This window comes from Tamandua tetradactyla, chromosome 7 (assembly GCF_023851605.1).
Source record: "Tamandua tetradactyla isolate mTamTet1 chromosome 7, mTamTet1.pri, whole genome shotgun sequence".
Classification (NCBI taxonomy): Eukaryota; Metazoa; Chordata; class Mammalia; order Pilosa; family Myrmecophagidae; genus Tamandua; species Tamandua tetradactyla.
Window position 1 is genome coordinate 24,976,631 of NC_135333.1, and position 23,699 is coordinate 25,000,329.

At 42.2% G+C, this 23,699-nt stretch overlaps 1 protein-coding gene and 1 long non-coding RNA gene across 2 annotated transcripts in view; one reads left to right on the forward strand and one right to left on the reverse strand.

The window, feature by feature from the left end:
- The window catches only part of SYN3 (synapsin III), a 437,285-nt gene that overhangs the window by 392,438 nt on the left and 21,148 nt on the right, over window positions 1-23,699 (reverse strand). The window lies entirely within an intron of this gene.
- Window positions 1-23,699, forward strand: part of LOC143690899 (uncharacterized) — a 59,944-nt gene that overhangs the window by 1,711 nt on the left and 34,534 nt on the right. The gene's annotated exons all lie outside the window — the stretch shown is intronic.

The following is a 23,699-nucleotide window of genomic DNA, read 5'->3' on the forward strand; positions in this document are numbered from 1 at the left end:
CCTTGCAGACAAAAGAGGCTTTGAAAGTCTGCAAACTCACTCACTTACTCAGTGTCTAATTCCAGATGAAGAAATCTTGCTTGAGAGCAGTGCCTGGCACCTCACTGAAGGCCCAGGTCACTGGGTCAGGGCGTACTTCTTGGCGATACTGTCTGACTGTCATGTGGAGCCCTCATTTGCTGCAGGAGGATATAAAGTTACCTCACACCCATCAAAAAAATCATATTTTTTTGCATGTGAATTTTGAGAGAGGATGTGTGTAAGTGTGCACGCACATGCACGTGAGAAGCAGGGCAGGAAGAGATAAATACATGGAAACATTACAAAATAAATATAAAAACACAGGAAAAATAAAATGATGAATTCTACATTCCTGAATATTCAAGTAATGGAATATCTGAAATTAGGTGGAGTCCACCATACTGAAAACAACAATAGCGATTTGCAGTTTACAAAGTGTTTAGCATAACAGTGATGTTTAGAATCAGACCACATGAGTTTCAATTTGAGTTCTACTTTTTACTTGCTGTTCAACTTTGGGCAATTAAGTTAGGTTTTTTTATGGCTCGGTTCCTCACCTTTAAAATGAGGCCAATTATAGTGCCTTCTTCATAGTGTGGTTGAGAGCACAAAATGAATTAATCCATTTAAAAGCCCATAGCAGGGTGTCTGGCTGGAAATGTGTGTGTAATGAACATTAGCTAGTGTGATTTTATAATTTAACTTGATCACAATAACTTCTTGATATAAGGAGGTAGGTATTAGCATCTCGTCAGCCGATGAGAAAACTGAGGAACAGAGAAAGCAAGTGACTAGGCTAAAAGTCAGTGGGCAAAAGAGCTAGGACTTGAACTCAGGTCTTCCTGACTCTACATTTGTCCCTTCAAATTCTTACTGGACACAGATAGGGATGAATGGCACAGCAGTGAAAGCTCGTTGTGGAACTTATATTCTAGCAGGAGAGATAGACTACTAATAGTAAATAATATCTCAGCAGAAGAAAGATAAATCCTGGTAAAGAAACAGAATGATAGAAGTGTGTGCTATGCTGAGTAAGAGGTCAGGAAAGGCCCACCTGAGAAGGTGGCACTGGGGCAGTGATATGAAAAAGCAAGGAAGCAAGCCATAGTGTAACGCAGGAGAATGGCTTTCCAGCCAGAGCGTAAATAGCACAAAGACCCTGGAGGCTGAGGCACGCTTGCTAAGTTTAAGGGAGAGCAAAAAGGCCACTGTGGCTGGAACACAGTGAGTGATGAGTGAGCAGAAGGAGGCGAGGTTGGGGAGGGGATGATGACTGGATCATGGTAAGAATCTGGGATTTTATTCTGCACAAAGGGGTAAGATGTTACCACCAACACTGTCCTCATCACCAATGCCATCATCATCACCATCATCAATAAAGATAATGATGAAGCATCATCATCATCATCATCGCATTTGGCAAAGTACAAAGTCAGGAAGTCAAGTTTGAGAAAATCATCAGTAGATACAGTGTTCTGATTTTTAAGGAATTTATTAATGGCAAAGTTTTGTTCCCCAAAGCCTCAATGTATATCTGTTAGGGGTTAAGGTGGGGTTCTGGTGGTTGGCAATCAGAAGATACAGGCATGTCCTAATTCTGACCAACAGTCATCCCTTCCTGCTCAGGGTTCCCAAGAGAGTTGTACCCACAAGAAACAACAGACCATGGTAATCAAATGAACACATCCGTTGTTCTTCGCTCAGGGGAGACTGCAAGCATGCTGACAGCTTTTGGTAATGCTCTGAGGATAGGCAAGATGGCCACCCAAGGAGAGGAGCATGGAATGGTGGAATAACCATGACCTCATCACTACCCATCTCCAGAGTTTGTACAAGGATCAGTTGAGAAACTTAGAAAAGCAATTCATTACCTGTAAGAAATCTGACATATGTTCAGAGGGATTTTAAGACCACAGCTTAACCACAAAGAAAAGACTATGGCTAATGTCCCCTTGACATCTACTTCTTCTCAGCATTGCAAAACTGGATTCCACATATGTGCTGGTTTACAAATATTATGTACCCCAGAAAAGTCATGGTTTAAACCTAATCCAATCTTGTGGGAGCAGGCATTTCTTTTAATCTCAATTCAATATTGTAGGTGGAAACTTTTGATTAGATTACCTCCATGGAGATGTGGCATGCCCAATTGTGGGCATGACCTTTTGATTCGATGGAGACGTGACCTCTTCCATTCCAAGTGGATCTTGATTAGTTTACTGGAGTCTTTAAAAGGGGAAATATTTTGGCGAGACAGCAGAAATGACAGAGCTGACAGAGCCCAGAGCTGACACAGATGCTGACACTTGAAGAACAGTGAGACAGAAGTTTGGAGATGCTTGGAGCCCAGCAGATGTCACCATGAAATGCTAAGCAAGCCAGAACCTGAAGAGAGCCAAAGGAAGCCAAGAAATGAAAGCCAGCCCTGGAGAAGCAAAATGAGGAACCCCTACAGGAACAGAGTCTGAAAGCATCGGAGCCCAGGAGCAAGGAACCAGCTAGGAACCAGTGTGCTATCCCAGCTGACAGAGGTGTTGCAGATGCATCGGCCTTTCTTGAATTAAGGTTTGTTTCCCTGGATGCCTTCGTCTGGGCATTTCTATAGGCTTAGAACTGTCACTTGTAACTTATTAAATTCTCCTCTTTAGAAGTGGTTCCAGTTCTGGCATATGACATTCCAGCAGCTCCCAAACTAATACAACATGTTTAAAGATCATGCTGAATGTTCAGAAAAACACATTTATAGGATTAAGCAAGCCAGGTGTGAAAAGTTCCCCTGCAGCTCTCCTGATGGATGGGCTCTGCAGGCGCAGAGATTGGAATGTGGAAGCAAAGTCACTGTTGGGCAGTGAAGTTTAATCGTATCATAGGTGTTGGAGCAACTGAAGGAAGAAGGCTATTGCGGTTGGAACACTGAGGGGAGGAACTATTTGGGATGAAATAAGGCTAGAGACGTAGCTGACCTGGACCACAGATGACCCTGTGGACTACCATGAAGGAAGGTACTGAAGCAGTTTAAACAGGACTAAGAATTTAATGTTGATGTTTTCTATTTCCTCCCAAATTGAAAGTTACAATGTGATGACAGGAACATCTCATCCATCAAAGCTCTGAGACATTCAAATGCTCTATCCTATTTTATTTTTTAGCCTAGTTTTTATTTGTTTTTCCTTTTAAAGGTCCGAAATGTTTTCAGGGTTGCAGGAAGGGAAAACAGCATTTAGCCTTCTTTTTCCATTTTCACTGTTACCTGCAGGTTTCAGAAGTGCCTCCCAGCCATCTCCCTGTGTCTCATCTCCCCTCCATTTAATCCAATCTGCACATCTAAGGGAACAGCTCTGACACCCACAGAGGAGGACCCACCACCCCCTCTCCCTGGGGCCTCCTAAAACATGGCCAAGTTTAAACCCCAGACAGGGAGGCCCTGTGGTTCCCACTGCAGCTCTAGAGCTCAGCTAGGCTTTGCAGAAGTCAAAATAAAAGTAACCAGATGAGTAAGATGGCTTGAAAGGGCAGCAGGCTTAGTACCCAGGGTGCTAAGTGCTGGGAAGAAAAATGAAGCAGCTAAAATGATGGAGAGTGACTGAGAAGTGCATGTGAAGGACATACCATTTCAAATGGGGTGGGGGGTGGGGGGACAGGGAAAGCCCTGGTGACACCTAAGCAAGGAACATGAATGAGGTAGGAGTGCAAGCCAGGTGGATACTTGGGGAAAGAAGGTTCCAGGTAAGGGGAACTGCAAGAGCCAAGGCCCTGACGTGGAGATTGTGGTTGATTTTCAGGAACAGCTAGAAGGCCAGGGTGGCTGAATCAGAGAGAGCAAGGAAGACAGGGGAGGATCAAGTGAAGTGAAGGGCCTATAGGCCAAAGGAAGGGCTTTGGTGTCTCCTTGGGGAGGTGAGGAGTCTCTGGGGGAATGTGAGTATGGAGGGCCACGGTCAGATTTACAATGAGGAAGTAAAGCCCAGTGCTCCAAACTGCATGCGATCTCTGCTTCTTCCAAGCTGCCAAAGGGTTAAGTAAATGTAAACATGGATAAATGCAGTGAAAGGGGATATTTCCTCCCTTGGCTGGCACACCTGATGCAGGAAGCAGACTTGGGAATAAGAGGCCCAGTCAGACATGTGCTTCGAGAAGAAAATGAACGTCGCCTGGACACAGGGTGGCTTAGCACTTTCCATGTTGGTTTCTGAGAGCTACTGAACAGCCTAGGGCCCCATCTGTTTTCAATCTTGTTAAAAGGGCCTCATGTGCTGGTGCCTATTTAAAATAAGGCACACATGGAGTTTCTAAAATGAAGACGAAAAAAAATCCATACTTTCCCTGCCGGCACAGCTTACGTGTTTACTTTGGAGCAGGCTTTGGGAGTTCTGAGACAAGACATAGCTAATTTCTCTTCCTGAGGTTGATTTGCAAGTCCCCATAGGCTTTCGCTCCAAGCATTTAAGGCAGCTTGGTATGAACTGGACCCCTCGCCAGAAGTCCACTGTGAAATATCTCAAAATTCAAGCTGGGATGGAGAAAGGGGTGGAGCTCAAGGGCCACTTTCCTCCTTGCAAATGGTTTGTGTCTCCAATTCCTTTTCCTCAACAGGGTCTCACATTTCTAAAAGGTGAGTTCCCTTTCTTCCATGATGTTCATTTTCTTCATTGCCCCTTCCTGCGGGACCCACTAAGACTGCCATAACCCAGGCTGACAGCCAGCCTGAAGCTAATTCCCAAATGAGGACTGCCAGGGGCAGTGTCAGGCAAAATGTGGCCCGCCACCCCACCCCACCCCAACCCTGCTGGGGTCCATGCATTCCTGAAGCAAGAAGCAAAAGCAGGGTGGTTTCTCTGTCCACATTCTGGGGTGCAGGCAAGCCCTTGGGGCTGCTGAATCAGTGACATTCTTGACTCACAAGGCTATTCGCATGGCCAGTGTCAATAAATAGCTGTAATGGATTATTCCCAACTTTTCAGGCTCAGAGAAAACACTCCATAAATGCAGAATCACACCCACAACCAAATCAGCAGCAACCCTGCACATCTGGGACCTTCATAAATAACTGCCCTTAAACTTGGGGCGAGGAAAGTGCAGACGGAGCACAGGAGACATAGGGTGAGTGCGTCCGTGGTGGCTTGGCAGTGAGGGCTCCAGCCTCTTTCTACAACTTCATAACTGCTTTGGCTCTGAGAACCCAGTTTACATTGTTTGAACTTGGAGTTTGCAGTGCCCAGTGGTGGGGGTGGTCATGGCTGTCCCTAGGAAAAGGTGGTGGGAACAGTAGCAACAAACAGAAGTAGGAGGAACAATGGTTGCAGTCTTTGCAGAAGCAGAAATAAAAGTAATAAGACCCATAAGAGTATCACTAGTAGCAATAGTACTAGAAATGGAAATAGAATGAGTACCATTAGTAATTCCAACGACATTATAATAAGTGTATTATATTGTAATGATAATTTAATTGTATACATTATATTCACATCAGTATTAAAATTTACAGTGATTTTCTGAACACTTACTATGTGCCAGGCACTATTCTAAGGGTTGAATTAATGCAATTGATCCTGTCTGTCACCCCTGTAAGGTAGATCCTATTATTATTATTATGCCCTTTAGAGACAGGAGCCCTAAGTCATGGTGAGATTAAATATATTTCCAAGGTCACACGGCTGGGAGGTGGTAGGTCAAGTATGAAAATACAAGTGGGTCAGGCTCCAGGTCCCCTGCTCTCACCACTTCACTAGGATCTCCCATCCAGCAGCTGGGCTAAGGCATGGGGTCTGCAGTACTGGAAGTAGTGGTTATAGGGCAGGAGAATTAATTCTGAAGAGGCTGCTGAAGGAGGGGCCTCAGACACTTCCAATATTGAAGCTGTTATCAATCTATGCATCAATGAGAACAGTTCTTTTAATTTTGTAAAATCTGTTTGAACACTGGATTTTATATAAGATTTATTTGGAAACAAAAGAGCTCTTCTGCTTTGAAAGAGTGCTAAAAAATCGGCAGAGTGATGAGGCTTTGGAGTTGGACGGGTTTACTTTAGCTCCCCCCATACCTCTTAGCTGTGGGACTGGCTCTTGGACTCTGCTCTGCTATTGGGTACAGAGCTGTGGGACATAAATACTGATACAGAGTTGTGACGCAGACAGCACCAAGCATGGGGCCAGATCTGGGTTTGAATTCCATTCCTGCTGCTTCCTGGCCATGAGATCTTGGGGGGAACTCATGGAAACAACAACCTCAGTTTCCTTGCCTGTAAAAATGAGGAAGAAGTCTCATGCCTGGCCTCTGTCCCATGGCTACTGCGACGATTAAAAGAGAGGGTAGCTATGAAGGTACTTTGGAGTGGGCTGTGTTTATCAGCCTCTGTCTTTTGGGCACCACAAGGTTCCTACACAAAAGGTGTGGTCTCCAAGTTGTTCAATCTAAGACAGGATTTCTCTACCTTGGCACTACCGGTATTTTGATCCAGATAATTCTTTGTTGTGTGGGCTCTTCTGCACACTGTAGGATGATGAGCATCTTCCCTGGCCTCTACCCAGCAGGTTCCAGCCCCATCCCCTAATTGTGACAACCTAAATGTCTCCAGATATTGCCAACTATCCCCTGGAGGACAAAGTTATCTCTGATTGGGAGCCACTGATGTAGAAAAAGGATAGGTTAGGCTGAGCCTATTAACCACCGCTTAGCATCTGTCTCTCTCTTGCTTCTGCCAAAGATGCTCAATAGTTTTCAAACAAAGGCACCTCCGTGGAGCGCCAAGGGTCTAAGGGGTGCCATTGGAAAGCAGCCGCTCTGGTGGACTACTCTAGGTTAGAGATCACCAGAACAGAATTCAGAGTTATGTTGCTGTTGGCTTTTGTTTCCATTTCCATCATATTTTTACTGACTGAGTTCATCTGTCCAGGGTCCAACTGCCTTATCCATCATTTACTATTCTTTTTAAGTAGGCATGCATCAAACCCACAAAATGTGAGACCTGGAAGTTCTTTTGGGGCCATTCAGTAGCTTTCATTCTGCTGCCTGGATGCTGCATGCAGAAAGATAATGAGGCTGCCCTGAGCACAGGCAGAAGGGGTGCCTCATGGAGCAGTTATGTGTGTTGGGGCTGCAGGGCTGGGAGGGTGTTTGCCAGCTCCTTATTTCACATACACGTCCATCGAAATTCAAAATTTCCTAAGATTTAACTGAAGTGGACTAAATTCTTAAAAAGTGCCAAACACTGTTATTGATGTCACTTTATCCGCTTTGTGGATAAAGTAACAGAAGCTTAGAACATTGAGTCATTTGCCTAGAGTCCCATAGATAATAAGAGGCAGAACCAGGATTCGAGCCCTTGTCCATTTGGTCCCAGCACACAGTCTCTGTCCCACACCCCTCCCACTACCTTGAAATATATCTTCTTTCTTCTAAGGCAAAAACCAAACCAAACCAAACCAAAATGTTTCCTAATCTAAGGAAAGATACTATGGAGGAATAGTAAGAATGCATAAGAACGAGCCTGCCTACTTTCATTTCATGAAATTTCCCATTAAAAATACGTAAAAGTCACGATAAAAAGAAACCAAAAGCCATTCAGAGGAAGGGTAGTGGGGGTAGTAAATGAGTATTGCAGGAATGAGGGGTGAGTTAGTGGTAGGAGTTAGGAGAATGCAGTGTTTCATAGCGAATGGGATGCTGGGGAGCCAGCCAGCCAGGGGTTGAAATCCTGGCTCTCCTCATTTCAGGCTGCATTGCTGGACCTCTCTGAACCTCAGTTTCTTCACCTGCAATGGCAAAAGGTAACTCACAAGGCCACTGTTAGGATAAAATGGGATACATAATCATGGCAAAGTGTCTGGCATATATGTATATAAAATGTCTGGCATATATATATATATAAATATATATGTAGCAAGTGCTTAAAATATGGGAGTCATTATTATTGTTCTTACTATTATTATTATTGTTTTTGAATGCATAAATTCTTTTATTGAAAATATTGGAATAGCATGCCTTACATATATTCACTATCTATATACGAAGGGTCGCACATTTCTGATTGAACTGTTACTATTATTATTAAATACTAAATTTCATGAAGGTGTGTAGGGGAAAGAAAGCTAGTTCTGAACCTATTGGAGACCACAAAAAAAGGGAATGGGGAGTTAGGTTTTAGAGAGATGGGTGAATGGTTAAAAATACAGGTATAGGGAAGGAAGGAGGGATGGATGGATGAATGGATGGATGGATGAATTCATTACATAGAAATAACAGTTTTGGGAACTGAGATGTAGAACTTGAGCCACCATACACAAGACATCATCTAAATTAATTATTTGGCTCCTTCAAAGACTCTCCTGGGCACCACTAAGCAGAGGGAGGAAAACAGAGGTGGTGAGAAAGCTCAGCTGGTGCCAGGTTCGGAAGGCCCCTGGTGCTGCTGGAAGACTTTGGCCCTTATCCCATAGACATCGAGGAGCCTGACCACGGAGAGTAAAGGGAGCCACAGGGAGGGGGAGAGAAAAGCAGTTTTCAAGAATAAGCAATTAAGATGAGTAATCAAAATCTGATTCCGTCCAATGAATGCAAAGTTTAGGGTTCTTGGTGGTTGGCTGGCCCAGCAAGTGGAAGGTTCACCCCTCACCCCCCCCCCCCCCCCGCCATGCTCCCCCTTGCTTTTTCTGGCTGCTCTGGAGGGGGGTGTCCTGCCTCTCCTCCCTGTCTGGACAGACCCAGACGTGGGGTGGGTGGGGAGGTCACCTGGTTCAGTTCCATTTTAAACAGGCTGAGAACCCACCCATAAGCTCACGAAGGGAACTTCAGGGTTGTTGCTTAGAGAGGAAAGAAAGGTTTCAGAAACAGAGAGAAAAGGAGCTCAGAAAACCCAGGTCTCTGAGAAAATACATCTGAAAAATCACTCTGGGTTGAGAGAAGCAATTCTTTTTCGTTTATTCAGTTTGGGTGGGCAACAGGTGAGTGAAGGGAAAACGCACAGGCTTTGGAACTGGTCAGACGTAGGTTCCAATAACAATCATGCATAATCACATACTGTGTAAATACCGACTTTACCTCCCTGAGATTTATTCCTTAGGAGTTGCTATAGGACTAAATACAATAGCATATGAAAAGTACTGGAGCAATGACGAACACATAACTGACTTTAATAGTTAATCGTATTTCTTCTTTTGCAACACAAGTCATAGAACCGCCCAAATGCAATCCTTATTGCCTTATGATGGGTCTCAGTTCTGTTTTGTGTCAGGTGCTGCCCTCTTATCATTGCCAAGTCCTTCTTGGAAATTCCAAAGCCAGACTTGGCAAAGGAAAAGACAAGGGTGGGTGGTAGGCAGGCTCCACTGTAACTAGCAGTATGACCTTGGAAAAAGAACTGAAACTTTTGAGCCTCAGAAGAGCCACAGAGGCTGTAAGATGCAGGATTTGGTGGTGTGAACTCTAGAGCTGTCTGGGCCCACAGCTCAGCTCTGACACCTACCAGCTTTCTGGCCTTGGACAGAGCACTTAAGCTGTCTGAATCTCAACTTCATTTGTTTTTCGTGGGGTTATAGAAAAGATTAAATGAATTAATAGATGTAAATTACCTAGAAACTGGCTGGCACGCTGGGCTCCCTGAATGTTAATGTCAAGCACTGCCTTACCCGTATCATCACATATCATTGCTTTACCCTTCTAGTTAATGTCAGACTAGTGCTTTCTCTGTCTTGTTTACAATGCAGAGGGATATTTGGGTGGATCTGTCTATTGGGAGAAGTTCTTGTAGTAGGTCATATTTTTCCTCTGTAGCTGTTTTTCATTTTTCCTTACTTCAGATCAGTTTGACAACTATTTACTGAACACAGATTGTGTATCTCAGTCCTTGGGGCACCTACTACATACCTGAACAAGTGCTCACTGCCAGCCTCCCCCGCAACATGCTACCACAACACATCTTTCTTTTGTAGCCCCTGACACAAGCTGTAAATATTGTGTGTGTGTGTGTGTGTGTGTGTGCATATGTATGTGCGCATGCATGTGTGAAAGAGAGAGAGAGAGATTATGTGATTAATATCTGCTCCCCACCCCATTAGAATGTAAGCTCCATCAAGGCAGGGACCAGTCCAGTTTTAATCACTATTTTAGCCTCAACATCTAGCATATAGTAGGCACTCGAATATCTGTTCCTGTTCTCAATTAGCTCAGAGTTTAGAAGGAGTGATAGTTGCTGAACCAGTAATTTCAAAGCCACATGATAACTGCAGTGGTAGAAATGAGGTTCTGTTAAGAGAGACAAGAGACCCCCTGCCCTTCCTGGATAGAAAGTGTGGTCACGGGAATGAGCACAGAAATAATGCCCAAGCTAAATCTTGAAGAATTTATGGCAAGATTAGGGAAAGGATATCTCAGGATCATAGACTTGCATACTCCAAGACAAGGAGGTATGAATACACGGTGGTATTAGGACTATGTGGGCATCGGGGGAACCACAGTGGCTTGGTAGGACTGAAGTCTAAGGTCAACTATGGGAAGAGATGAGGTTGGAAAGGCAGGCAATGGTAGCTCACAGAAGGCTTTGAGTGCCCAGCTAAGCGGCTTGAGCCCAGAGAACAAGTCTTGTGTACAAGCCAGACCTTTACACATTAGGAAAAAACCACCAATTCTTCTCTGGATTTTAACTTTTCTAAGATATACCTCTGCGGGTAAAATATCATAAACTATAACATAGTCTCTGGAGTTAGACTGACTGAATTCCAAGACTGCCATAGTGTCCTCATTTGGAGAATGGGGGAAATTATAGTGCCTATTCCTTATGGGGTAGTGACGAGTATTAAATAAACTAATCCATATGAAGTGCCTAGAGTGTACCTGGCACTTCTTAAACATGTGATTAGACACTGGTATTATCATTAAGCCCTTCAAAGCACAGCCTGTTCAGCTGTCATGTACATGATAACACCATCAGTGGAAGCTCTTTCATGTCATCCTTGAGAGAATGGGTCCAAGACAGGTCCACTTTAGGTTGAATTCTATTCTAAAGTAAGTAGTACCTTAGGAAACGCCTATGTGATGTTAAAGATATGTGTTGTAGGACATATAAGCTCATTCTCAGATATTAACCTGCCCTCTCTTTTCCCAGGGACTAGAAAATGTAGTCAGACTGGGTATGCTCCAAAGGAAGCCATTTCAAAGCATAAGGCCTGTCGTTGTGTTGGCCCCACTATCCTCCTAGGAGACTCCGGTCAGGGTGGGCTGGGAGACTCCTTAGAAAATCTAATAGATCAGTTTCCAGTTTAGCATAACAGCCAGACAGATTTTTGTGGTGAAGTCATACAATTCAATTAAAAGGCGTTTTTCCCTGCTGTGAGTTCATAAGTCCCTTTGGTTTGTTCCAGCTCTCTGGGATGTTTCACAATAGGTTCCACCCTGGGTTAATTAATAACCCTTGATTCCTACTGAAATGCAAAGGCTCAAATCCAATGTGGAACCCAGTGGGGGCTCCACTCAACAGGGCCCGGGCCAGACCGTGAAGCCAATGGCAGAACTGGCAGAAAGCATAAGTAGTGACCAGGGAAAGCTGAAGGTCGAAGCTGGAGGAGTGGTATAGGGTGAAGCAGAAGAGGGTGGAAGAGGGAGACTATCAGCAGACAAAGGGACCCCAAAGCCAGAGACTGGGAGATTGGGGAGCAGGTTGGAATGTTGGTGTGAGATGGTTCAGGCAAATGGCTGGGACTACAGTAGGGAGCAGGTTGAAGTTGTCAGTGGCTCGCTTTTATGTGGTGCCAGCTCATCATGGGAGTCTGGTTCCATGCTCTCTGGTTTAAGGAAAACAGGCCACCTTTCTCTTTTATTCTCAAATGCAAGTTATAGGTATAAGAATGACGCTTAAATGACTAACGAACAAGGGTGACGAGGACATTCACGCACTCACTTGGCGGGTATGAAGCTCTGTCCATGGACCTGAGAAACAAGGAAAAAGAGTCTATTTCACTGGATCCAGAGCTGAGTTTCCCTGCCTCCAGTTTTTCGATTTTTTTTTTTTTTAACTTGGGCAGGCACCGGGGGCATGGCAGGTGAGAATTCTGCCACTGAGCCACGGTGGCCCACCCTTTGCCTCCAGTTTATTGCCACAATTTCTACCTAGTTCATCTCCTAATGCCGCTATCAGTGCATTCTAAAATGAAAATATAATATCATTCCACCACTTAAAAATGTCCATTATGCCCCCATTGCTTCTAGGACACAATTTCTTATTGCTCTCCATGCCATACATAGCCCACCTTGAAAATCAACCTTCTTTTCCAAATCCATCTCCCACAACCCCTTCTCATGAGCCCCATTCTCTGGTTATTTTCCCACAGGTGACAAGCTGAGATTTAAAGCATGCTCTGGTGCTTGAGGCCTGGTGCTTTCATCTACCCCCTTTTCAACTTTATGCTCCTTAATTTCCTCCCCAAACCTTAGTTGAGCATCAAATTCTTTGTGAAGCCTTATCTAAGAAGGTCCCAAGGCAAGGTTGGCATTTCCTCTTCTGTGTCCCCATCAGGTTTTGACAGCTCTCTCTGACTGCCCTCAACACAATGTATTATAGTGACCTCCCTAAATGTCAATCTTTCTACTAGATGAAGAACACCTAGTACCTTCCAGATGTCAATCTCTGGGATAATTCAGAAATAGAAAGGATTTAATTCCATGCTGTAAAGAAGTTTGCAGTGTAGCTAGGGACTAAGAAATACAAAAAGTTCATGTTTATATGTGTGTTTTTGTTATTTATCTATATGTCCCATCATATTTCCCATTGAATATAGCAATCAGTTGGCACTTGGCTTAAACTTCTAACCTTTTCTTCAACAGTAGACAGCACAAGTCCAGGTCAAGGTGTTCAATGAATGTTTGTTGAGTGAATTGGTGAGTGAATGGATAATTTGGCATAGTCCTTGAAGGATAGAACTAGAAAAGAAACTTGAGATCGTCTAATACAGCTTTCTTGTTTAACAGTTGAGGAAACTAAGGTTCAGAGAGAGGAAGGGACTAGACCTAAGAAAAACATCAAATTATTCTTGGAGTCTCAAGTGTGGACAACCCAGGCTCCTACATCTCATGCCATTGCTTTTCCCACTATATTCCTCTGCCTGCCAATGATGACTGTTGTCTTCTTCTTTTAAGAAGCCATCGATCCCTTCTCAAGGTTTTAACAGCAACCGCAGTTTGAGAGTGGGGCTCTGTCATCAAGGCCTAGTACAGTGCAGGTGCTCATAAAATGCTTCTTGAAAAAAGGAGCAAGTTGAAATGAGTGTTGTTGTTTTTTTTTTTTTAATTACATATTCCTCAAGAAACTAAAGGGCTTAATGAGTTCTCTTTCAGAACTTCTACTTAATTCCCATTGGACTCAGGGGGTACAAGGGTAGTTTAGTGGTAGAATTCTCGCCTGCCATGTGGGAAGCCCGGGTTCAATACCTGGCCCGTGCACTTTCCAAAAAACAAACAAGCAAAACAAACAAAAACCAACCAAACAAACAAAAATTCAACAAATGGTGCTGCCATAACAGGATACTCGCATGGAAAAATAATGAAATGTGACCCCGCCATACAGCATACAAAAAAATTTTAATTTCCATTGGAGTTTCATTTATCTATGGGGCTAACAGGGTGGTGAATGATACCCATGGAATGGGCTGGCAGCAAGGAAGGATAAATTACCAAACATAGCAGTTAATGACTAATAAACTATGACCTGGGCGAACCAATGCAGCAAGTTGGACTTGCTTCCTTTCCCATCCCTCCTTCTTATTCATTGTAGGTGAAGGTACTAAGGAGTGTCTTTGAGACTCTCAAACCAGGCTGCTAGACTCTTCCTTAGTGGAGAAGAAAAACGAGGGCCACTGGCAAAGCAGTGCCTGTTGGGTTTAGAACTAGTGGGGCTTATTTAAACATGGCTTCAGTATTCTCCCAGCCTCAGTGGCTGAAGCTCTCCTTTGGCCTCCAGTTATGACTCAGCACTCCATCCCAGATTCCTTCCCTCCCTACCCTCCAGAGGAAGGCGTCTTGCAGGTAAATGTGGAAAATACTGACTTGATGACTACAGTATTAGATTACTGTGGTTGCTGTTAAAACCTTGAGAAGGGATCGATGGCTTCTTAAAAGAAGAAGACAACAGTCATCATTGGCAGGCAGAGGAATATAGTGGGAAAAGCAATGGCATGAGATGTAGGAGCCTGGGTTGTCCACACTTGAGACTCCAAGAATAATTTGATGTTTTTCTTAGGTCTAGTCCCTTCCTCTCTCTGAACCTTAGTTTCCTCAACTGTTAAACAAGAAAGCTGTATTAGACGATCTCAAGTTTCTTTTCTAGTTCTATCCTTCAAGGACTATGCCAAATTATCCATTCACTCACCAATTCACTCAACAAACATTCATTGAACACCTTGACCTGGACTTGTGCTGTCTACTGTTGAAGAAAAGGTTAGAAGTTTAAGCCAAGTGCCAACTGATTGCTATATTCAATGGGAAATATGATGGGACATATAGATAAATAACAAAAACACACATATAAACATGAACTTTTTATATTTCTTAGTCCCTAGCTACACTGCAAACTTCTTTACAGCATGGAATTAAATCCTTTCTATTTCTGAATTATCCCAGAGATTGACATCTGGAAGGTACTCAGGCAATAGGTGTTCAATGACATAACGGTGATCACAAAACACTTAGTGGGCTAATTAATACTTTCTGAATGGTTTCTATAGGCCAGGCCTTGTTTTAAGTACTTCACATATAGTAACTTATTTCCACCCCATCAGTTCTATGGATACATATTATTACTATTCTGTCCATTTTACAGATCAGAAAACTGAGGCACAGTGATGTTAAATTAATTGCTCAATGAAGTGACAGAGCTAGGATTCAAACCCGAATGGTTCTGGCTCCAGGGTGTGAGCTATTATACAGTTTTATTTCATCCAAAGCCATATAGTTATACTTGAAAGGAAATAGCTAACGTTAAATCTTGGGGGGAAACAAAGAACAAACAGAATTCTTAATAGGGGAACCATGCAGCAATAAGCCAGAAACATCAAATCATGAGTAATAGTTATCAGGGTTAGCCAGGAAAGGTGGAGTCTTTTGCTGGGAAAACAACTCATATGAATTTGTAATTTGTCCAATAGATCAGAAGAGTACAGTGAGATGGGAAAGGATGGTGGGATATAGACTGAAGGAACCTGAACAAAGAAGGAAAAGGCAAACAAGCTTTATGAAGATAAATTAAAGATCCAATATATATTCTGATAAATCCCCTTTGGTTAAAAACTAGGACTCAGAAGTCAGATAAACTTGGGTTCAAATCCCAGTGTCCCTACATTCTTACTAATTGTGTGGCCCTTCCTGGACAATTTATTTAACTCTCTGAGCTTCAGTTTCCTCAGTAACCTCAAGCATATTGTGTGCATTGAATGAGTTAATACATGGGAAACATTTAACCCGGCACCTGGCATACAGTAAGTGTTCAATACAAGTTTGCTACCATCGCCATTGTTATTTGACTCCATTTCTCCATTGTCTTTTTAAGTTGGTGTAGACCCAGGATGCTGATAAACCCACATTAACCAATGTGTTAAAGAGAGAAACACTTGCTCCTCTTATGAGTTATGCTTCAGCTAATGCACTCTCGTGTCCCACCTGCTTTTTTATTCCCCCAGCTGGTTCTTAGATTTGAAGAGAAGAAAGCCTCCATGGAGACCTGCACGCTTTTAAAAATAATACAAAACAGAATGTCTGGGGTCAGGGTAAGCCAAGCCAAACAAATAAATCTTGCAGGATTGTGTTAACAAAACAAGGCTTAGTGGATCAGAGCGAGTAGAGTTTTGCCGGACTCAGCCCTGCAGAGAACGCCAAGCTCTGGTGAATTTCAAACACATGGAGGTCAAATAGGAAGATCAAATTATGGAGCGCATCAGAGTTCAGCATCAATTTTTGGGCTGTAACCAAGAGAGCATTCTGTGCAGGACAGACTCCAGAATGCATGGGTCATGTGCAGTCCTAGAAACCGACACCAGAAGAGTCTGTATAGATCATCTATACAATCTCTGTGGAGGGTACCTGGGCAATATCTATCAAAATTATAAATGTACTCTTGCAGGTTGTGTTCCTTGGGAAGCAGACTCTGAGATGTATGGTAGCATGCAGGAGGCTCAGGAGGGAGTGCTCTTAGAATCACCATCAGTGGAAGAAAAGAGAAAGGAAGGAAGCAGGCCTGGGAAGAGGGAAAAGTTTGGCTGCACTGCCATCTCAACAGAGGCCTCCACCAACTGTGTGAGGAGCTGAATTGGCCTTTCCTAGTTGTCCCAAATTGAAGTGAAGGGGCCAGGGTTTACATTCAGTGTTGGCCCATTACTGTTTGCAGCTGCCCTAAGAGAGATATGGGATCTCAGGTGAGGCAGCTCTTTTCACCTGAGGCACTTCCAAAGCAGGACTGACGGCTGAAGGCTGGAAGCATTTGCAGCAACTGGGAGAAAAGTATTCATTTTCCAAGTGTGTATGCAATTCTCTCTCTCTCTCTCTCTCTTTTTTTTTGTATGCTGAATGGCGGGGTCACATTTTATTCTTTTTCCTACATGCAATTTTTTTTTGAAGCAGTTGTTCTATTTCTAAGGATGTCTCCTATAAATACACTAGCAAATGGTTGAAATGACATAGGCTTAGTATTGTTTATAAAATAAAATTATGAAAAATAAATGATGGTGCATCCATATGACAGAACCCTGGGAAACTTTAGCAAGAATGAAGCAGCTTTGCCTGTAATCTCGTGAAATAAACTCCAAGATATGTTACGTGAAAAATAAGGGTGCAAAATAGTATGAATAGGAAGAGAAATGTGTGGCTAAAGGGGTGGACTGCACCTGTTACTTTCTATTGCCACTCAGCTTCACAGATATCTTTCTATATTTATCCTGCAATCCAGGGGTGGAAAGCCTAAAATCTAGATTTTCTAAATTCTTTTGCTAAGATGGTTCCAGCTAGTATCTATCAAGGGGACACATCTGTGCAACAGCAGATATCAGGAAGAAGTTAGCAACCATTCCGCTTCTGGTGGCCCCTACAGAAAGTTCCCCAACAGCGACCGTAGCAAGTCAGTGGCAGTTCCTGCAGAATCAGTGAAGTTCTTGCTCAGTGCTCACAGTGGCGGTTCCAAAAGCATCAGTGCTAGTGAAAGCAGTGAATATAGGACAATTATGGCTCTGGGTTCCTACAGTTTCCCCTTCCAACTTATTTGCATCCAATTGTCTTAATTAAATCTCTCTCTGTTTGAAATACCTAGAATGGTTTATGCTTTTCTGGCCAACTGCCATCTACGCAAAGGAAGATATACATATATGTCTGTCTGGAACGTTACCGACTAAACAAGTGATAATGGTTAACTAGATTGGTGGGTGCAGGATTGGAGGTAGACTTTTCACAATATACTATTTTGTACTTTTTCAGTTTACTAGCACTTGAATATATTATCTTTTCTGAAAAAAAAAGAAAGAAAAAACAATAAAGGTTATCTCCTGTTAGGCTTATGAATTTCTTAGGAAATATTCCTCAAATTAGACATTGAGTTTCTGCTGGCACATTTCCAGCACAGACGACTCCCTCCCTACCAAAGAAGTCCATTCATTTTCATCAACACAGTTACATAATTTTTGCTTATACCTAATTCAAATCTGTCTTTGTGAAGGACTTTACCATTAGCCTAAACTCTAACCTCCTTGAAACAATATAGGGTAATGGATAAACACACCAGGCAGGTGAAATCTGGGTCAAGTCTCCCCTCCTATCAATCATTTGAAGTTGGTTGTGTAAACATTCTGAGCCTCAGTTTCTTCATTTGCCAAATGGGGATAGTCATAGTACCCATCTTATACGGTTGTTGTGTGTTTGAAATGAAATTATGTACATTAAGTGCTTTCACCTAGACGTTTTCACAATTGCTCTTGATACTTGCAACACAGGCAGAAAAAATGTAGTGGGTGAGAGGAGAGCTCTGAAGTCAAGACTGTGAGGTTCCAAAACAGGCTCCCACCACTTCCATTGGATGACCCTGGGCAAACCACTTATTCTCTCCGAACTCCACTTTCTTTATATGGGGGTAATAATAGTGCCCACCTCAACACTAAAAAGCAGTTAGTTTTATACTATAAAGACACAACATATATTAGCTATTATTATCACCCACTCATTCCTCTCTTTCTCTGGGCTAAACATCTCCAACTCTTTAAACTGATTCTCTTTGCTCATAGATTTTCAGTCTCTTCTTACTGTAATCACCAGCTTCAAAGGCATTCTAGGCTGCTATTACCCCTTACAGGGTGAAGCTACAACTGGAACTTCCAGTAGAGTTCAACAAGCACTGTGCGTGTGAGTACCATCCCCTTCCTGAATTCTAGATACTCTACCTTGATGATGCAGATTGAAGTGGCATCAGGTTTTGGGGAAGTGAAAATCACAACTACAGTTTATTGAGTACTTACTACGTGCCAGGAACTATGCTAAGCATATTACTTATATTAACTCATTTAATCCATATGTAACTTTAGTGGATAGAAGTTATTATCTGCATTTTTCAGAGGAAGAAACTGATGCTTAGAGATATTAAGCAGAAGGTCAACAAGGCTAGAAATGGTGCCATTTAGATCCATCTCCAGTCTAACTTTACTCTGGAGCCCAGTCTGAACCTTCACACAGCACTTCTTCCCACAAATACTAAGCTTTGTTCAACTACAGTCTTAAGTTGTTTTTCTTCCTGTCATTTTTTTTAATTAAAAAAATTTTATTAGAGAAGTTTACAGAACAATCACACATAAAACACAAGATTCCCATATGCCACCCCGCCACCAACACCACTGGTATGGAAAATTTGTTGCAATTGATGATAACACCTTTTTTGTAATTTTACTATTTTTAACAATAGTTACACTTGTTACAATTGATGAAAGATTATTAAAATAGTACTATAACTATTGTTTATAGTTTATGTAGGGGTATTTTCCCTCATATTCCCAATCTATTATTATTATTATTATTTTCATGCATGTCTTAATATTTTATTGCTCACTGACCCACACGCTGGATAAAGTGTCAGTCACATGATTTTTAAAATCACACAGTCATGTGATAAAAGCTATATTGTTATACAATCATTATGAAAGATCAAGGTGACTGGGTTACATTCAACAATTTTAGGAATTTCCTTCTGGCTATTTTAATACACTAGAAACTAAAAAGAAATATCTGTATAATGAGACAGTATCATAATCACTTGTTAAATCCTAATTTCTCAGTTACATCTCCTCCCTCTCGTTTGATCATTCTCTCAATCTTCAGGGATATCTGGCAACGACAATTCTAACTTCTTCCTGCTGGAAAGGGGTGTTGACCTTACAGGGTAGAGAAATGAAACTGGTCGATGTTCTTTCTCATGTGATTTTTAATGCTATTTTATTGTGATATAATCCATCCAAAGTGTACAATCAATGGGTCACAGCATCATTATGTAGTTGTGTCTTCGACACCACAATTTCAGAACATTCGCATTACTCCAAAGCAAGAAATAAAAATTAAAAAATACCCGTAACTCCTATCCCTCCTATTATATATATATTTGTCTTTATTTTATGACTTATTTACCCAAACACCAGGCAAAGGGAGTGTCAGTCACAAGGCCTTTACAATCGCATGGTCCCACAACATGAGCTATACAGTTACACGATTATTATCAGAGAGCAAGGCTACTGGGTCACATTCAACAATTTCAGGGATTTCCTTCCAGCTATTCTAATCCACAAGAAACTAAGAAGAAATATCTATATAATGAGTCAGTAGTCACAGTCACTTGTTAAATCCAAACTTCTCAGTTATACTTCCTCCCTCTCATTTGATCAATCTTCAGGGATACCTGGGCAGTGACTATTTTAACTTCTTATTGCCGGCTGATGTTCTTCCTTGTGTGATTTTAATTAGCCAGATTTCACCCATCCTGATCCTTGGCAACTGAGATTTTGAATAGGACTTTATATTGCATTCCCATTCAATTTGATAAATAACATTTAACTCAGCGTATTCTCTCTCCTGTCTAGCTACAAGTCATCAGAAAATGCAATTATATAAGCCACTTTTAAAAAGGTGGAATATAATAAAGCCAAGGGCAAAGACCTGTGGCAAGCCATTATACCCTCCCCTCAAAGTATATTTCTATCAAGTAACCAGTTCCTAATGGGGATGGTGTTCAACTTGTTAGCAGTCCATTAAACTGAATTAATACCCAACTTCTATTTCTATATCATGTTGAAAATTGCTTCTTGAAATTTCACAAGGTCTTTACGATCACTATCTACAGCTAAGTTTCATTCTAAGAAAGGGCATCCAAGAAATAATTGTGCATTGAAGGCTAAAATGGGCATAAGAAAATATAAATATGGGGTCTTGAGCTTTTAAAATTTTTTAAGAGAAAGAGCCTCCCTTTGCTGCCACAAGACATTTGAGTTGAGGAAACAAAAAGAAGATAGACAGGTCTCTAATCAACAGCCTTCCCCAGGATTCACACACATGTACTTAACCTTATCTCAGCTCCAATATCACACAATGACAGGGTCTCCAAGGGAACCACTGGTCTTTGTATGAAGTCTGTGGTTTGTCCAGCTTCCTTCACTGGACTTGGAACTGCTCAAGGGCAGAGTGTATACCTTCTCTTTCCTTTTTCTCCATCTGCTGGAACGATGCATTTCTTGGTACCTCCATTAGCATGAAGGAAAGGCTGACCATGGTAATTTCAGTATGTTTTTTGTTAGAAAAGAATGAAGCTTGAGGGTTTATCCCATCAAGTCCTAGCTTGCCAGTCCCTCAAAACTGTGAATCTACTTAATATTAATAGATTCATCAACCTTGTAGCTTAGTTCTACAGAGGGGTGGCTTGCGCCTGTGGAGAAAAGACCCTTTGCTTCAAAATAAATAGAGGAGAACTCAATGAGCCAACCACCCCTGCCAGATCGTTCCAGGTCTACTAGAGTCTCCTGCAGAGCCAATATGGCATTCTGGGTAATAGAATGCAAAATGATGCAATTCTCCCCAGGGTTTCTTAATTCCTGGCTCTGGAAGAGCTGAGGCAAGCGGTTTTGAACTGGGAGGAAGAGGATGGAGAGAAGGGGTGGGGGCTTCCTTTAGGGCAACCACAACCCCTCATTTTCTCCAGCAAAATCCAGACAGTGCAATTATCTAGTTAATTTGGCACTTGGTTGGGAGAGAGACTCTCAGAATGTGAGCCCAGGTCAGACAAAAACAGTAGCTTTTGTCCTAAGATTTTTCCCAGGTGCTAGAGGACACATGATATTTCTGGAGGGCTGCTTATGAAACTCACATATTGATCTAGATGGTCAAAGACAGACAATTCAGACTCCAAGATGGGTTGGGGGAGGCATGTCTTCTAGGAAAAAACATGCCCAAATGACCTGCTAATAGGTCTTCTGATAAATTTGCTTACATTCTACAGTATTTGTAGCCCTTCAGACTGTCTGAATGTCCCCAGAACCCTTGGGTGAGTTATTTCTAGGACAATCCCCTCTGCTCATAGATTTGTACCCATAAGTTGGGCCAAGGACAGCCAAGAGATAAATGTAAAAAGTAAAGCATTCTCTGAGATTTCCACAATGGGATGGGGTAGGGCTAAGACAGTGATAACTGGGCATTAATCAGATGGTTTATATAAAACCCAGATTTTTGAGGGGAGAGGAAGGAGCAGTGATTTTTCACTTTTGGAAGCTGACTTGAAAACTGGAATTTGTAGAATCTATCAGTTATTCATTCCACAAATGTTTGCTTCAGCTGTACTATGTGCCAGGCCCTATGCTTCTTAACAGAGGAAGATACAACAGCTATTGTTTCTGTCTTCATACAGAGAAGCTCAAACAATGCCACCCCTAAACATATGGTAAGAGCTAAGAAGGAAAAGCGGGGGTATTGTGAAAGAGAATAACCAGGTTGCCTGATTTAGATTGGAATGGGGATGATCAGAGAAGCAGTCTTTGAGGAAAGGATTTTAAAGCTAAGACTTCAAGGAATCCAATTGGACTTTTAGAAAAATCACTCTAGCTTCAGTATGAAGAATAAATTGGTGGTGGGTAAAAAATTAGAGTTAGGAGGCTGTGAGTTGGATGAGAATGGATGGTGGTCTAGCCAAAGATGTAGGCAGTAGGAGTGGAGAAAGAGATGTTCTAGGGGATAGTAGAGTCCACAGGATCTGGTAACTGAATGGGTGTAATGGAATAGTGAGCAGGAGGCACCCAGGAGACTGTGCAGGTTTCTGGCTAAGGTAGAAGGTAGATAGTGGTACTTTTTATTGAGAGATGGATTTCAGGAGGAGGGATAGGTTGAAGACAGGGGAAGACAGGGCCTCAACCAAAGTGAACTCCCACCTTCCATATCCTATACTTCCTGGCATCTTTGCCTTTGATTATGCCACTTGCATCTCACATATTTGTCATGCCATCATCCCTATTTATTGAAATCCTGTCCATCTTTTAAGATCCATTTCAAATACCACCCCCTCCTCAAAGCCACTTCTGATTCTCTCAGTCTGTTGCCCATAGTGCTAGTTTTGATCCCTCTACCCCAGACTCCACCTGTATCAGAGTTTTGCAAAGACTTAGCTCACCTTTTTAATAGACCACAGGCTTTTTGGGACAGTCTGCACTTCTACATTCTCTTTCTCCACACATTAGCTAGCAAGCATAGTAGACACTTGACAAATATTTGTTAAATGAATAAAAATAACCTGCTCTTTGCTATGGAAGGAAAAACAGTAGACATTGGATTGACTTGAAAGCCACAGGATCAAATTTATATTCAAACCGTAGGCATTTTAATACTAAACCAACTCGATTTGATGCTCAGACACACCAGGTTCAAAGCGATGGAAGAAGAGAAGTTATTCGCACAACCCACTATTTTTTTTAATAAAACTTCTCTGAATTAATCTTATGGCACGGATACTCACAGAAACCTCATGAAGTTGATGCTAATATTATCCCAATTGTACAGATGAGGGAACTGAGATACAAAGAGCTTAAAAGTTTTGTTCAACTAAGGTCACACAGTTAGCAAAGTGTGGTATGGGGATTCAAACTTAGGTTTGGCTCTAGAGCCCACACTTTGACACATTACACTAAGGCCAAGTACAATGCTTGGCACAAAGTAGGCCTTCAACAAGTGTTCATTGATGACCAAAAGGAGACCTATATCTGCATTCAGAAGGCAGAATGTTTTAGCCCTAGTTCTGCCACTGGCTTGCTATGGAGCCTTGAACAAGTCCATGCTCTTTCCTTTTAAAATGAGAGACCTGAATATGGTTGATAGCAATCATAACAAGAGCTAGTGTTTTTTATTCTAATCTTCTTTGAGGCTAAAATCACTTAATCCCAACAACAATACAGGAAAATTAAAGCACAGAAAGATTACATCATCTGCCCAGCCCCTAGTAAATGAAGAAGCCAGGATTCAAACCCAGTGCACTCCCAAACTATGTCCCATAGTCACAGTGGTTCTAAGGAGATGCCGTGGGAACCATGGGGCAAGACAAAACAGGACAGAACAGACAGATTTTCTGGATCCCCATGCCCATTTCTATCTCAGCAGTTCTACTTATCTTTATTTTGCCGAATAGGTCCTTACTTGAGATTTATTTT